The sequence below is a fragment of the Eubalaena glacialis genome, chromosome 8 (assembly GCF_028564815.1).
Source record: "Eubalaena glacialis isolate mEubGla1 chromosome 8, mEubGla1.1.hap2.+ XY, whole genome shotgun sequence".
NCBI lineage: Eukaryota > Metazoa > Chordata > Mammalia > Artiodactyla > Balaenidae > Eubalaena > Eubalaena glacialis.
This window is the reverse complement of record NC_083723.1, coordinates 24474882-24492987: the sequence shown is the minus strand read 5'-3', so window position 1 is coordinate 24492987 and position 18106 is coordinate 24474882. Positions and strand designations below refer to the sequence as shown.

Genomic DNA, 18106 nt, shown 5'->3' with positions numbered 1-18106 from the left:
AAGTCAAATGAGCAATCTCTTCAAAAATCTTCAAAACTGATTTCCAACTGTTATTCTATGTGCAAACACATTTTCAAGAATGAGGATAGAGACATTTTAATATATGCAAGGTCCTAAATTTTACTTCTCCTTTACTCTTTCTTAAGGAGCCCAAGAAATCCCAGAATATAAACTTTACTGAAACAAGGAAGTAAACCAAGAAACTGGAAGACAGGGGATTAAGGAAATAGCTAATCTGACAAATGAGGGGCAGAGGGAATTTCCAGGAAGAGCTGAAAGGAAGCTTCAGGGTAAGAAATATGTTACAGGTCGAGTGGGGGAAAGAAAAAAAAACCAGTTAGTATTGCACCAGGAGGACAGAGGATTTAACGATGCAATTATCACCAGGAAAACATAAATTGTATCAGAAAGAAAGCACTCATTGTTTATTTCTTGGCTCTGCTTCTCAGAAAGTTCATAATAATGATTTAAACAGTCAATAATATTAAAAAATAACTACATTGATTGGGTGGAAGATGAGAAGCATGTATATGGATGTGGTGGGTGGAGTGGTATTGTGTGTGATAACTATAAAAGTTAGATCCTTCTCTTCCACAGGAGGAAATTGTGTAAAACAAAACAATTTGTTTTTTTAAATCAAGGAGTAACACTTTAAGTATGTTATCTAGAAATAGTTCAGTGTCCTCCTTGAAAAAAAGCATGGGGAATGGGAGACGGTGGGAAAAATAGGGCAATTGTCTTTATTTTTCTCCAAGCTTTGAAATACTATTTGACCATTTGTTTTTTTTTAATAACAAACATTCATTTGACAACCGCATACATTTTTAAACAAGATTATATTTGAACTGAGCCATGCTTACCAATCCTTTACTTTTTTTCCTATCTTGTGACTCTTACCTTCACTCTCTTGGCTTTGCTGTGGCTTCTTCATTTTCCTAAGAATTTCCCTGGAAACCTATGTTCTCAGGATACAGCTTTATTTTCTACTTTACTGAAAAGTTTGAGGCCATCTACTGTGTATCTCTTAACATCTCTTTAAAATACAGTACCTCCTTCACCCAGAAACTGTAATCCCTCACCTGGAATCCTGAGCTCTTGTGAAGGTATTTTTGTGCATGGATAGTTCTTTAAATTCATGTTTCTGGTAGGTGATGGGTGTTGAAATTCCTATAACGGCCATTTTGCTTACATCATTTCTGTTTAGTCTAAAAATGTTATTGAAGTCTTCACAAACAGTTGCTATATAATTCTATAATCAGAAAGTCAACACCAAAAATGCAATTCTTTCTTTGGAATTTGGCCAAGATATTATAGCCAGTTGCTTACTAGCTCCCAGTCACCTGCCCTGTAAATCTAGAACACTTTCTCCTATTGAAATTATGTTCATTTGTCAATAATTTAAAAAAAAAAGTACTTGGGAAACTTTAGTGTAATAGTACATACACAAAAGGAAGGAAACGGAAACATAGATTCACATAATAAATGATCAAATAAACCTAGCATTGGAAGATTCTTTATAGATCATCTTGTACAACTGCTTCATTTTAGCTAAGAAGCAGAGATAAGATGTTAGAAATTACTTTTTCAGTGTCACAGATAGTAAGAGAACAGAGACCAAGTTAATGTCTCCCAATTCTGAAAGCTGAAAGGGGTATTAAAAATAATTTAAATGATTTATTTTTCTGATGAGGAAACAAGATTGTTCCCAATTGTTCATATATAGTTTGATTTAAAATCTTAACCATAAGATAATTTTGTAGCCATTTTACAGATGGGAAATCTGAGACACTGAGAGGTTACATAATTGATTCAAGGTCACAAAACTAATATGTGGTAGTTAACACTTGAACTCAAGTCTATCCAATGCCATGTAACCTCTAGTTTTTACATTTGGGAACTACTATCAGGAAAAACCACTGAAGCTTCCTCACTAAGCCTTCATGGGAGAAATTATAAAAAGTAGAAGTGAACACAGTTCCAAGCTTTGGGTTAAAAGAAAGGAAAGGTGTTCAGGAACTAATTTATTCATCTGAACACTTACTGACCGTCAACTATATACAGATTTTGAACTTGGCACTGGGACATTAAGATGAATAACATAGGGTCTTTAATAGATTGTGGTTTTGTTGAGAGAAGTTAGACTATAAAATAATGGAAGGGCTTCAGTGATAAAAGACATTTTTTAATCACACAGGAGGCAGAAAGGTCAGTACAAGCAGAAAGAACAACATGCGTAAATTCAGAGGCAGGAAGGAATGACATATTTGGAAAATCATAAACCTTGATTTTTAGGGCAATAGCAAAAAGTGAGACAAATGAGTGAAGACCAGATGTTGAAGCTCCTTGTATAATATTCCAAGGAGCGTGAACTTTATTCTGGAAGCAGAACAGAATCGTTAAGTAATTGTAATCAGGGAAAGGGACAGGATGAGTGTTTTCACTTTTAAAGGGTCAAATTAAAAGCAGTAAATTGGGATGAGAATCTACATAGAAGACTAATAAAATAATACTGGAAAGACATATAGCTCTGAACTAAGACTTGTGTTGAGTCTAATGAAGAGACAGTGTCCACCTTCAGACAGAGTTTGGATTAGTGGGAAAATGGGTGCAGTTTATGGCGGCAGCCGTTGGAAAGAGGGCTGTAAAAACAAAAAGCAAGCCCTTACAGCCATCATCATGAGTGGGAGAAATACGCTTGCTAAGGTTTTTTGCTTGTTTTTGATGGCACTCTGGAGCATAACAGCAGAGGTAGAAAGAGGAGAAGCAATGAAAACTGGCTAAAAACTGAAGTAACAGTCCTGGTACAAGCAGAGACAATACACTAAAGATCAAAGGAACTGAGGGACTTAGCACTTCTTTTATATTGGCTCTGGTTGAAGTGACAAACATAGTATCTGCTCTACAAACAGCAGACCAGATAACAAGAGCAAGCACAGACTTCAGTTGATATTAAGAAGTAGTTAATCTCCTAATTTCTCAATTTCCCCACTTCACATTCCAGGCTGAGGTTTGTGGAATTAGGGCCGTGTTTGACATCTTTCCCCCAAGTTGGGGGAAAATATGTCGGGGCTGAGGGTGAGGAACAAAGGTCAGGAGATGGAGCGCTCTGATGCAAACGGCCACGGAACAGTAAGCAGGAGACATCGATCATTTGATTTACTTAGTCTAGAGTCAGTAACTGGCCCTTGTCAGGAAGACGCAATGGATAGAATGATTATATGAACCTACTTTTTGTTGAACATATTTATAATTTATCTTGTTTGGCCAGTAGGTGTGTAAAATGTAAATGCATTATGAGACAGTTCAAAAAGGATAGGATAAGAGAGAAAGAGAACCTAAGCCTAAAGACAGTCAGAAAGAAAGGAGACTCTCCAAGAAATCATCTGGGTGGTTTTCGCAGTTGAAAACAATTGCCACTGTTTGCCTCCAAGCCTGATATGCTCTGAGAAGCAAGGATTATATGTAAGCAAAAAAGAGAAAGCTGCCATTTTATTCTGGCTTAAGTCATACGATAAGTACTTTGAGAATATCTGTGATGTGGAAAGAATTTGCAGAAGCACACCATGTGCAGGAATATTTCAGGTAAGAAAACTGACTGACTCTAATCCTTTTATTTTCATTTCAAATAGGTACCTACTGCTAAAATGGGTACACAAAATACTCCTTTTGACAAAAAGCAGTAATAAATGTTCATCTGCAGCAAACTTCCAGACAGTAATATTAAAGAATATACATATCCAAAAGCACATTATACAAATTTGACAGCACATAAAATCGACTCCAAGAATAATAAGTTCCCAAGTAACCAATGGATATTTATTGGTATTATTCCCCTTTTATTACTGTTAACAAAGAATTAAATCAGTTATCAGGATTCAGATGTAATTTAATTATTGAACCATTCAGATTTAAGTATCAAAATTGCTGCCATTGGTTGTACGAGGCTTGAATAAACCCACCTCTAGGCCCGTGACAGGCATCTGTAATCTTTAAAATGATTTAAACCTTGTTGTTTAATTAAAAGTTAAAATGTTTAACTGGAACTTTAACTTCTCAATTTCAGTTTCCCATTCAGTAAATTATTATTTCTGGCTCACGTAAAATGTAGCTACATGTTTTACTCGAAAACAGGGAAGATGAAATAGGATCATACAAAAGGGTAAACCATAAGGAGAAAGTGAAAAATGAGCATCTTTCTTTGTTTAGATCATAGCTTCAAGGGTAACTAAAGGGCAAACTCCATGAAGTTCAATCAAGACACCTTCTCCTTATTAACAAGATAATATGATAAATAAAGCAGAGCTGGAAAATAAATAGCTATTTCTTCTGTACTGCCTTAATTCTATTTTAAAACCAATCAAAAAAACTCAAAGATGAAGAAACTTAATTTTACGTATGGGATTGTAACCTTGAATTGATTATATAGCTCATGTTTAAAGAGCATATATGTGTAAGTCAAAGAAAGTGTTATATTTAACAATATTCTAAATACCTTAAATATTACATTATGGAAAGATGTTTTCTCGTGCATGACTAAGTCTAGTTTATACAGCCTCATCTCACCTCCTCCTCTCCCCAGAGCCCCACAGCACTGCCTCTACAGACCTATGACAAGTTACAAAGCAAATTATCAGCACAGGACATTTGTCAATGGTTCTACCTATTTTAAATCCATACATTACTTAAATATTGAATATTACTCAGTCATGAACTTGGATCACTTACAAGATGTTCTTTTCTTTAAGCAAAACTTATGGTAATGATAGTCTATTATGTAAGAGAAAAAGTAAGATTATCCCATTTATTTTAGGAGGCATCTAGAATGTCTAAGTAGAAAGCTTTTTAACCACATTTACATTAGTTTAGCTTAGATGTATATTTCTGGAGATATGTTGACTTATGATCATTCCCAACTCCAAGATTCTACAGTCTCTGATTATTATGCTCTTTCTCTCTGTATTAAGTGGAAAGACCCTCTAATTTCTTCACGAGTAACTTTCACTAAATAAAATTAAGATTTTATTCCATCTATTTCCTATCTGCCAATGGTATATATTTTCACTTATATAACAAATCAGTGTTTATGGTATAAGTACAAAAAAATTAATCAATTCCCTAAGCAATTTGTATACTTTTATTATACCCAGATTAATCTTCTCTTGTGGTTCTTATTGGTCATCATCGTATTGCTAGCATAAGGGAATGAAATTTTGTATTAAAATACCCAATGTGCTGAGCATACCGTAGCACTTAGGGAGGAAATTACAAAGAAACTGTATGAAAATCTTATTGCCAAAGTAGTGGAAAGTGGATTTCATGGAAGTAGGTTTAATTACTGAAGTAGCAAAAAATGTTATCATGAGATAGAGAAAACGGCCCCTGACATCCAGGACCTGGCCCGGTGCTATCTGTTAGGTCTTGTTGTTTCTGGACACTGGCCTGGCACTCACAGCCTGGCCTTGGTATCCTCTTGTTGAGCATAAACAATTTCACAGAACATCGACGCTAGGCGAGGGCACTATATGATCATGAAGAATCAAGACAAAAACAAGACACTCTGTAATTGTGTCTGAGTACAGCCCAATTATGAACACTGTCTAAGCCACAGACACCACATGTCCCCCTTTCCTCCCTAATATGGGTCACCGCTGCTTCATTACCCAACCAGTCTCCTCTTTCCTCTTCCTAGATAAGACTTATTAAGGCGCCAAACTGTAAAAATTACCCTGCTTCCTAATGATTCAATTCAGAGCAATGCTCTACTTCCTTAAACCCTCTCCCCAAATCACTCAACCGAAGTTCAAATTCTATAAGACATCCTTTCTAACACCTCAGACCAAGTCACCATTGGTTCCATATGGTATACACTTCTCCCTCTTTGCAATAAGTAATGAATTCAACTTTTTCAACTACAGGCATCTTTCTGGTGGTCCCTGGTTGAAGGGCATGTACAGTAATAAGGCAGCTAAAAAGCTTGACTCCTCATGCCAATGTTATCAGGAGGCTCTGACATATTTGGTAGCATAATTGCCTAGAATTTTGGAACAGAGTAAATAGAACTTCAAAGAAGGAAAATTAGAAGATGACATAGTGATGACGAACAGGAGAGATTATTATGGGGTGTGCAAAATGACACTGGACAAAGATTTTGAGGTAAAAGTAGCTGTTTCAAGTATGGAGTAAAAGATCCTGCTGAGATGGGGACCACAGGCCAGGGCACAGGGAGGGGCAGATCATCAGCCGAGGGACCATGAAACATCAAAGAGCTTTATAACCCTGTTTCAGAAGTATCAATAGCTAGAAGAGAATTTTAAGTCTGAATCACCAAGTCCCAGCCACTACGTTGAAGATATTATACTATTCTTATATCTGTAAAAGAGCACAAAAGAATAGCATAGTATCACTAGGGAACTAGGGACTCTCCCAGGAAAGGGCTATCAAGATAATAGTAGGTGAATTGTAAATGACTTAGAAGGGATTAAGACAAAGTCAGTATTTAGAAGGGATTAAAATTTTACGTAATCAGTGAGGTGGGAAGAACAGGGTACAAATGTAGATTAGGAAAACAATAAGAGTAATGATGATGAAGATAATTATAACAACAATGGGTTTCTTAAAAGCAGGCACTATGAGTACTGAGTTAAGCAGCGTTGGGCTTCACCCCGCAGGCCTGCAAGCCCTGTGCTTGCCCAGCCTCAAGACTGAAGAAACAGCCTGGAGTCAGTGACAGAGACATCAGTGGTTCAATGGATGAGGGACCTTACATGTCTGAAGCAAGGTCCTGGAGTGACAGTGCGGCAGACAATGAGCAGGACATGGCAGCAGTCTTTGCTGGGTGCGGGGGTGGCGCGGGAGAGGGAGGTTACCAGTTGACATCAGGTTGGGTCGTTGGTTACCACAGAAACCAGCAGAGGAGCACATCCTTCACTTCCCCCTTTGATAAGCTGTCTTGGTGGAGATGTTCTGATCTACAGATTAGAACAATCACTAGCTGGGGCCTGGGACAAGTTTGTAGGCATTTATTCATTAGACTCAATGATTAACAGGGAAGGTCAGTCATGTGAGTAGGATGTAGGTGGGCAGGGACTGGTTGAGCAGTGGATGTACAGAGAGCAAGAGAACAGCCATCTTGCGTGGCCTGATCATAAAAGCATTCTTGGTTATTCTCATGCACACCGAGTTTTTGAGATCTACTGTGCTAAAATCTAAACTGATTTAAACAACTGTTAAAACTGAGCTGAGTGCCATGAGATAATGCTTCTTACTCTCTAGTTTCCAGCACTCACTTGCTAGTCCTTACTTTCTAAGAGAAGGAAGAATTTAAAACCAGACCAGACTCTGAACTTGGCTTACAGATCATAGTACACGTCCTTCCCTAATCTTATCTTGCCCTCAACCTCTTGCCTACATGGCAAGCACCTGCCAGGCAGTCACGCCTGCAACCTGAACCAACTTCTGATCTGGCTCCCTTCACAGCCAGATCACAACCCAGAAAATAAGCAAATTCTGCCTGCAGTCTTTTTGCAGTGATCTTTACTGGTTCTCATACTGGATCATTCCCCCTATCAAACTCTTTCGCATTTTTGAAAATTTCAGATTACTCTTGAAGCTACTTTCCTAGAACAGTTTGAATCATTAACTTTGCTTTTCATTTATTTATGCTTTTATTCCTCCAATGACACTCGCACATGTTTCATTAACCTGTAGCCCTTGCAAGAGTAAAATAAAATAAATTCCTTATGCATTCTTAACCTGGACTTTTAATTGGGATAAAATGAGAGAATCGACAAAACAAAAACCTGATATATTTTCCTGAAAGTAGCTCACAGCATGCCTAGGAAGACAGATTTGTAAACAGACAATTATAATACATTGTGACACCTACACCCAGGTGGGGAGAAGAATGGTGGGTCATGTAAGGATGTGAAAAGACAGCAAAGGGATCAAAGGCATACCCCCAAAATACAGATGCATAAGAAAACGTAAAACTACGGAAATATAAATAGTTTGGTATGGTTTTGGTTCAATGTACGAGTTTTAGAAAAGACAAGAAAGGACATTGAAGAGGTGGGCACAAATGACATCATGAAACCCTAACATAATGCATAATATACCACTGAGGGTTGTGCCTGAACACCTAGGAATTCATTCTCTCAGGAATTTCTCTTGAAAGCAATATAGAATTGCTTAGGCATTTTAGGGAAGGAGTGTATGATAAGATTTGGGTTTAGGAAGATGGCTGTGGTGTACCATAGAGAAGAGATTGGAGCTAAGGCATGAGAAAGTCTTTTGAAATAATCTAGGTAGGAGATGATATGGTCTGAATTCACGCAGTGGTTGAAGAAGAAGACATTGGGAAAGATTTCAGAGATATTTAGTAGAGATGAGGAGATATTTAGAAGGTAACATGAACAGCTAAGCTTTGGTGAGTAATGAGCTAGGTAGAGAGGTAAAAAATCAAAAATGGATTCTAGGTTTCAGGCTCGGAGTAACAAGATAAAAGGAAAGAATGGAGAGGAAATAAAGAGATTTGGGTGGAGGGAGAGGATAGTTCTATCTAGCATTTTCACAAACTAGCTGCAGGACCCTGGGCCAGTATCTTAATCTCTGTGAGTCTGTTTACTCAGTCTTAAGTGAGGGTAACACTGCCTATTTAAAATTATTGTGAGAATTAAATAATAATAGTTAACCCTTCTATAGCACTTGTGCAAGGCACTTGTGTAAGTATTTTACGTATAGTCACTTGTTTATTTTGAACTACTGACCCATGAAGATGGTACTTTTATTATTCTTATTTAACAGACAAGGAAGCAGAGACACAAAGAGGTTTACTATTTTGCCCAAGGTCACAGAGCTGGAAAGTGGCAGATCCCAAGTTTCAAACCTTTTCAATCTAGCTGCGAGTGCATCTCAACCAATAATTTACACTGCCTCTCATTAAATACTAGGCATTTTGCATAATTATTATCAGAGTGCCCTGAGCCCACCAGTAGGTTATAATTAGCTCTTTTAATTTAACCCATCCTATTTGTTTAAAAGTATTTGCAGAGTACATGCATGTGCACATATTTTACTGAACATTACAAGAGATTCAAGCAGAGTAAGAAACACACCACTCTTGGGTTTGTTTACAATTTAATTTTGAGCATAAAATGCACATCATGAATCAGAACAGAGTAACAAGGTTATGTATTGAAAGAGGTTAGATACTTGCAGCTCAAGAATAGGGCATCCATGCCTAGAACTTGACCAGCAGGCACATAAATGGATGAGTCTAAAGCCCAGGGAAGAGACTGGGGTCATGAAAAGTAGATTTGGGTCTCTTCAACATCTAGGTTATAGGTTGAAACCATAAAAACTAGATGTTGGTGTTGATGGGAAGCGGGGACCTAGAAAAACTGCAGAAAGGGAAACGAGAATGACAATCCAATGGCTAGGCCAGGACATAAAACTCACTTCACTTCTATGGGCCTCAGAGTCCTCACTTATAAAAATGAGTGGATCTTGGTTTAAGACTGTGCCAAGAACTATTCCCACTTCCAATGTTTGCAGCTTTTGCCATGAACAAATGTGAACATCGGGAGACCTGCTAAAAGTTGACTTCTAGCCTTACGCCGCAGAAAAAAGCCAAGCTTCATAGCTGCTGCTCTGCCATGGTAAATAATTATTAACCAAGTTTTCTTCTCACAAAAGCCCATTCAGATGGTTTCAATTGCTTTTCTTTATTCTACAGGATTGCAGCTTCAGAAATGCTCTTGCTGTTACTATGTACAGAGTTCTGCATGGGAGATGTGAGAGAGAAAACAAAATGGCATCTTTCGTACTCAGGAGGAATATTAATGGGGTAGAGAAGATAGTGGGAGTCATTATAGTAAGCTTCCTTTCTGCGTGCCTCTCAATATTAGAATTTACTTTTTTCCTTGCCTAATCCTGTTTTTCCTGACTTCGTCTGGTAAAACATAGAATTTTGCTGAAATACTGTAATAGGACTGCAGAATAAGAATACAAAACACAGAAGTGTGGCTAACTGGAGGCAAAGAAACTCTCAACGAGGTCTGGAAGGAACTCTGACCAATGAATTGAGGAAGAGAACAGATAATGATGTCTGCATCTCTACCACCCACTGGCTTCTACATCCACCCCAAGGGAGGGTTTTGGAGGTATGTGTGATCAGGCTAGCAAAGAACAACTACTATACATACTGTGGTTTCCCAACAAGTAAGAAGTAGAGAAATCAAAATCTATTCGTTGCCTGTTAGCAAATCTTAAAGATGACCATTGGACCCAGAGTGGAACAACTGAGCAAAGAGCTTTTCTCTGGCTTTATCCAGAAACTTGGTACATGTAGTGAAGACATCTAAGAGACTGAACACGCAAGCAAGCGCATCTAAGCTTTCCATGTAGATTGGGGAAAAGGACTAAAGCTGCAGTGGCATTAGCTGAGATGTATGAGCTTCATAGATTTGACTCACTGAGAAATTATCCCTGTCTGTGAGTTTACATACTTAGTGTAATGTGAAATATAGAATGTTTCTCTGTTAAATTTTATAATTAATTTTAATAGATGATCTGCCCTATCATTTTAATAGATGATTGCCCTATACACCCCCCTCCACCAACAAAAAAAACAGACATGCTGGGAAAGGCGGGGTTGGTGCTAGTGATGGTGACCGTCTATGAAACTACCTACCTGAGAATTTCTCAATCAAAAAACTGCACACATCTATATATTACTTTATAGTAGAGATTTATGTCAATTTGGATATTTTAAAAAGTGCTAAGCATAAGAGATGGGTAAAAAAAAAAAAGATTTTAAATTATTTTAAATGACTAAAAATTCTTAAAATTCTATTCATAGACCTCACTGGAAGGTGGACATTTTGGGTTAGAAAAGATTTAGGCCTAGTTGACATATATACACTACTATGTATAAAATAGATAACTAATGAGAACGTACTGTGTAACACAGGGAACCATACTCAATGATCTCTGGGGACCTAAATGGGAAGGAAATCTAAAAAAGAACGACTATATGTATACGTACCACTGATTCACTTTGCTGTACAGCAGAAACTAACACAACATTGTTAAAGCAACTGTACGCCAATAAAAATTAATTAAAAAAAAGATTTAGACCTATTTTTGAATAAATGGATACAATCTGTCTATTGAGTGCTTACTATGTGTCCGGCATTGGATATTGCTGATACTAAGTTACAAATGACTCCAGCAGGAAGTGTAGACTCTACCTAATAGCAAAGTTCTGTGAACAGAGCCCTTATCACCAAACAGAGCCCTTATCACTGAGCATTGCGCTTATCACAGCTCACGTTCTCTTGCATTGTAATTGCCTGTCTACCTGTCTGCTTGGATGTGACTTTTGACCAAGCAGCTCTTAAAAGGATGGGGCTCATATCAACTAGAGGTTTCCATGCAAACTAGAGGTCTTCCCCCTAACCAAGAGACTCAGCTACAATTTAGATTATATATGTTCCCCATTTCAGACAAAAATAGTTCAACCAGAAATAAATTTAGGAAGCTATGAAACCTAAGGCTTCCGAGTGCACAGTGCAGTTCTTTTTTTCTGGAGGTATTTCCATGTGCTGTATGTTAGTTACTTAGAATTTTAAGAGTCAATTACGCATTTGGAAAGGCAATGGCAAGAAGCTAACTCTGCCCGGTATCTTCCTTCAACTCGTCCTGTACATATAGCATTATTTTTAAGTCACTTAAAAATGGCCTATTTTCTTCAGGAGACTGACCGCTGCTTAAGGGGTCTGTTTGTGGGCAGTGGTGGGAAAGTATCCACAGAATTCAACTTCTGTCTTCATCAATTACTAACTTAACTTTTTATTTTTTAATTTTCATCAAAAGGTTTCATTCCATATAAACAAAATGTAGAACCACCACCTGAAAAAAAGATCCTGGATCCTTATAAATGTCCAGCACGGTAAGATTTCTAATAATGTTCTCTGTAGCCTACAACATTGTCTGACACACAGTAAGTGCTCATAAATATTTTTCAACAAATGCATCAGTGAATAAGTGTATCTGAAAGATAGTGACTCCATTATGTATCCAACCAAAATAGCTTTTTGCAGTTTTAGGGTTCTGTCTTAAAGTAAGAATACTTATAGAAAAGATCCCACTTATTAAAATGTATGCCTGCTCTGAGAAGACGTGTTTAGGGTCCATGCTTTGGGCCCACTGTACTGAATAACCTCTTATTACTTTATTTCTAAAGCTTCCTAGAGTGAGACACAAGAAAGACCCCTTACAATAGCATCTGTTACATTTCAAATAGAGTAATAATGAAGTTCCACATAGAACAAAGCGAGCCTCCAAATGAATTTCAGTAAGACTGCGTTCTCATGACTACTAATATCCCTTTTGATTTCCTAAAAATTAAAGTGGGAGAAATGTAAGATTTAAGTTTGGAAGATTTAATAAGAAAAAAAACAACATTAAGAGATGAAACTAATCATTTTTAAAACTGGTCTCATTCCACTTTTAAACTTCACAAACACTGAAGGGTGAACAATGCTTTTCTATTTGAGCACACTCTGGAGACCTTGGTGAATGTAGCCAAGCTGTCTGCTGTGTCCCCTCCAGAATGTTTGCCAATTATCTGTCATTTCCTCCTTCAGATGCGAGTGTTTGTGTGACAAAGGTCTCTGGGTATATTTCAAAACATCTTAAACTATTAACAGTGTCCTATCGAGCACCGATTTAAAAGTGTTATTTATTCTCCACACAACTAAATTTGTCAGAAGACACAAAGCAGAATTCACCTTACCCTTCTCCATAAAGAAATGGCTAGAAAGTTCATTGTGGAATCACTGGCATACCTACTAACTGCCCTTTGTAATGGAAAAAAGTTTCCAGTGGCTTAGCCAATATCTATATACTTCAACATAAAACACACGAAACAGTAAAACTATTTACTAAACTATATTTCTTTTTTTATTCCCTGTGCACTTAAGCTAGCTTTAGACTATTTCCTTTTCCTGACAATTCATTGTTTGTGATTGAGAGAATCACTTTGGATTAGGCATTATTTCAGATTCCAGGAATCTGATATGGAAATAGCATCACTCCTCCACCAGCACCGCCCTGCTTCTTACTCCAGATCTTTTAGGTTGTAGTAAAGTGGCGACACACTTTTCAATTTTCATCCAAAAGCATCAAAAACGTATAAACAACTGACCAATAAAAAACACTTGTCATTTTAAAGCATTTCTTTTTCATTTCAAAATTTTATGAACTTTTTTCAAAGAATTCAACTGTGACGCTTCGTTTGTAAATACTAAGACTATTAAATTCCTTAATTAGTCATCTCAGTCAGCAATCTGTGCTAAAAGCAAAACTAGCCCTAGTCACATCAACAGCAATATATTACTATGTATTTTTTCGCTCTAAGAAAAACATATTCTTCCATTTGATTGGTCCACTCTGCAGTCTTACATGGTCTTTGCCACTAATTTGTTAGCACTTTAAAGCCTTTTGCTTTTTCCTTTTTCTTTTCTTTTCTTTTTTTTTTCCTAACAATGATTCTTCTGAGTTCAGGAGCTAACCTCCTTTTCCCAGGTGAAAATCGTTTTATTATCCTCAGGTGTTTGTTTTCTTTCTGAAACTCTCAGAACAGTTCATTGCAAAGTCCTGATTGTCCTTTACAAAAGGATCCGATTCCAAATAGTTACAGTTTGTGTTGTACGTCATCTGAAAATATCTCTCCTTTCCCCTTGTCAGGATTGCAGGAGTCTCATATATTGCCCCACAAATCCCACTTCCATCACTTAGTCAGGTATACCTGAGAACAAGACAGGTTGCCTATTTCTCTTCATCTGATCCTGAGTTCTGAATTCTCTCACAGGAAGCGAACAAGAAGTTAATACTTTTATAAGTATCAGTCTAGAATGCTTTCCCCTGAATTCAGCACAGCTCCAAGAAACCATTCTCCAAAGAATAAAAGGAAATGACCTTTAAAGGTAAAGAAACCTGTCCAATTCATTCTCAGACTTTGTAGCATAGCATAGAGAGTCAGAGGGAACTGCTTTTTTTTGTATCAGCACTTAATTTTGTCTCTAAATAAGTATATCCTTAAGTTTCCTGTCTGAGTAAGTCATTATCATTCTTTGAAGTGTTTCCTGGTCTTATATAGCCATTGTATGAAACATACCATGTAACAAAAATTCTGCTACGTAACAAAATCCCCTCCCCTCAAATATCTGGTGCCCACAGTCAATACAATTTCTATGATCACTAGTGATCGATAAGATTATGTATGGAATGATTTTTTTTTCCTTCTAGGAGTCAGTTTGTAAAGAGGATTGAGTCTTTTAAATTATCAGTCTTGACAACACACCAAAAAACATCTTTATCTCCCATGAACACAGGTCATTCAACTTCTAGTCTCATTTAAAAAATGTTTTTCCAGTTTGGAAGCAAAAAATTGAACTGGTCAGAATTTTAGAGCATCCTTTTCAAAAGAGTAACATTTTTAAGAGAAGATGCACAGAAATTTAAATAAAATAAGAAATCAGTTTAGATTAGGACATGCCAGATCAACTAAGAGAATCTGAAGGAAGAAAAATTTCCACTAAAATTGTCCTTTTTAACATAATTAGTTCAAGTTTCTGATACTTTCTAAACAAAAGGTATGAATATATGCAAATGGAAATTTCATAGGATGAACTGAGAGACTAGTGGAAATGAAAAATTTGTGTTAAGTCTATCCATTTAGTTGAAAGTTTATAACTCTGTTAAAAGAAGCATCATAAACTAAATTATTATATCAGTTAATATTTATCTTCTTAAGGAGTTAGAAATAACAATTACTAATATTTACTAGATGATAGTCCATCAACCACAAAGACATTTATAGCCAACACCCCTAAACAAATAATTGTGCTCACCAACTTCTAGAGGAGCTTGCTTGCCCAGATGCAGGATCTTAAAACTGGCTTCAGAGTGACTGTTGTAGGAGGAGACGCAGAAAATAAACACATGATTTCCACAGCACAGCAGCTGAGAACTCAGAAATGAGGCTCAGGGTCTTGACCATTCCTCTGTCTTTAAGGTTATCCTGACATGTGAAAGCCATTGACATCCTGAGACTTCCAGCGCTTCGGACGCATGCCTAAACCGAGATAAATATAGATCCCTGACACCTGAGCCAGATGAAATGAAAATTAACTTGAAAAAAAAAAATCTCACTCATTTTGTGCCTCAGGTGAGGAAAATAAAACCCTTAATCCTTTTCCTTTTAAAACCTGTTATGCCCCTTAACAGATAGCTGCTTTGCTTATGAAACATGGGAATTCACATCATCAATCTTAAACAATCAATTTGCTTCCCTCTATGATTAGCATTTGTTGTGATAGAGACAGGTTTGAATTTTCCTTGCTTGATTAAGTATGAAAGAAACATAATAGTGAATATTAGATATTTATTCAACAAACTTTTGTGGGGAAATTTTGCAGATGAGTCCCTGAAACGTGAATATCTATTTGGTAAACTTTCTAGTATTTTTTATCCTGCATGGTTTAAGTAGTAATTTGGTCCATGTTGGTTTGCCTCAATTAACAAGGCAGAAGAAAGTGTCACGCATTGCCAGGGTGCTTCGTTTTTAAGTTAATCTTTTGGTATAGGTGTATAATGTAGTAGATTGAAACTGAATTTTGCTTAGTGCTGTTGGTAAGCATATGAAGAAGGCTCTACCCTCAGCCTGAGCAGACTCTATGATTAAAGTTATTACCCTGAAGCTATAATGGCAAGATTTCTAACAATAAGTCACTTCCTGGGATTCATACATTAAGGATCTATAATAATATATTAGAACAAAGTGACTAGAGAAACTAGAAAAGTCATGCTGCTTTCCTGAGATTTTGAGGTATTAATTATTTTCAGTTAATATTGTCTTTACAGAATGGCATTAGAGAAAAATGATGGATTTTGGAGTTACCACTTTCTAAACGAAGCTGATCTTACCTACTACATTATCTATCATCCCAGGAAAGAGAATGACTTTTTTCAAATTACCCAAACCTGGTATGTTCATATCTTGATAATAGATCCCATGCATTGAGCACTGTCTACATGCTTGTCACTTTGCTAAATTAGGTATTGTATAATCTCATTTTCTTTTCCTAATCCCCAAATATCCTTTCAAATCAAGTTAATATTTTTAGGTCCAAATGTTTACAGAAAAGAAAACAAACTCAAAAGGATAAATATTGACAATGGACACATGGCTAATAAGTAGTTCACATGAGAGTCTAACTCATACAGTTTTGACTGAAAGCATGTTTCTTTCCCACCCTAAAATATAGTTACGGGTTAAAAGTGAATTTTATCCACACTTTATCTGTGTCAGATTAACCATCCTATGAGTAATGAATGTCAAGGCTGCTTTAATTTTTTTCAAAGTTAGGAAAAGTACGGAAATGGTCCCTATGGAGTATTGCTATGACACAAGGAAATCCCCAGAAGTACTATGTCCCTAATACAAGGAAAAGACAGAAGATCTGTAAGGCACAACCTTACAACCAGAGATATTTCTCATCTCTTGCATTTACTTTTTTCAACTTGTCCTTGTCAGTTTGCATAAGCAGAGTTTGACCTACCAGAGCCTTGAGGGTCAGTCTCATGGCCCCTTCTCAGCCATTAATATCATGTTTGGCAGTCGGAGGTTGGATAACTGGCATAGGGGAGTGACATCCAGGTGGCAAGGAGTCAGCTGGTGAGGTCGGGAGATCAGAGAGATTTTGGCATGAGAGGGAAGGCCAGGTTCTCATCTATCATAGAACGTGATCCCTTTCTTTATAGGAAAAAAAAAATGTTCTATATGTATAAAAAGTTTTTCTATTACTTGAACTAGGAACTTGTTAAACAAAATGTTTTATCAAAGAGGTCAAAGGACAAACCACAGATTCAGTGAACTCAGGATCACACATACTTTCTATGAATCACAGTAAGTATCATAGCATGCCCACACCCAACGCACCATTATCTTTGAATATGGATTATGTCCTATAAATAAGAATAGGAAGTGTGGAATTTCCTTTCTATGAGTTATATATTCATTATCATTAAATTTTTCACTCCCTGCTGGCACTGACTTCTGAAGGGTGGGTGGTGAGGGAGAGGGAAGAATAGTGGTGGATTGAGCTAAAAAATAACTGGGCTCTGGGGTAACTAACTCCGACAAGACCTCTGACCCTCTTCAACCAAAGAATCGTCATTCTTCAGCAACTATCTTCAAAATTATACATTTCATCACAGGATGTTAATTAAACCTAGGACTTTTTCACCCCAAATTGTTGCCTTTCAAGTGTTCATGAACCTAAAGTATTAAACTAGGCAAAATCAAAGCCTCTCCCAGTTTTTGTTGCACAATGAATGCCATAAACTGTAAGGCATGAAAGTTGAACCAACAGTCCTGCTGCTAACAGCAGCTTTTGCCAGCTGTTGATAGTATGTTCTTTACAAGACATTATTGTGAAATGTCCCATTTCTATGTGAAATTTTTTTCTCAGAACAGCAATCAAATTAATCCATCCATACACATAGCATCATGGTTACAGTGGCAGTAGTCACAATCATATTTTCTGTCCTTCCCAGTGCCCCAGCCCCCAGATCCTGTTTCCCTGACGCCCTCAGGGTGCCATCTCTCTTGCAGATATCTCTTCTCCATCCGACCAGCACCATCCAGGGTGCTTCATCAAATACTATTAACAGCAATGACTTCATCCCTAAGTACCATGTCCTGCTGAACGTGTTTAGGCCTTTTCAATTAATAATATGATGCTTTTTAAAAATTCCCTTCAGGACTTCCCTGGTAGTGCAGTGGTTAAGAATCTGCCTGCCAAGGCAGGGGACACGGGTTCGAGCCCTGGTCCAGGAAGATCTCACATGCCATGGAGCAACTAAGCCTGTGTGCCACAACTACTGAGCCTGCGCTCTAGAGCCCGCGATCCACAACTACTGAGCCCGCATGCCACAACTACTGAAGCCCACGTGCCTAGAGCCCATGCTCTGCAACGAAGAGAAGCCACCGCAATGAGAAGCCCGCGCACCACAATGAAGAGTAGCCCCCGCTTGCCAC

General features: G+C 37.3%; 1 protein-coding gene across 1 annotated transcript in view; it reads right to left on the bottom strand.

The window, feature by feature from the left end:
* Window positions 1–15147, bottom strand: part of LOC133096166 (platelet glycoprotein 4) — a 73224-nt gene extending 58077 nt beyond the window's left edge. Inside the window, exon 1 of the mRNA XM_061197649.1 lies at window positions 14916–15147. The gene's annotated coding sequence lies outside the window, so the exon portion shown is untranslated. The remainder of the gene's footprint in view (window positions 1–14915) is intronic.
* Window positions 15148–18106: the final 2959 nt, after the last annotated feature.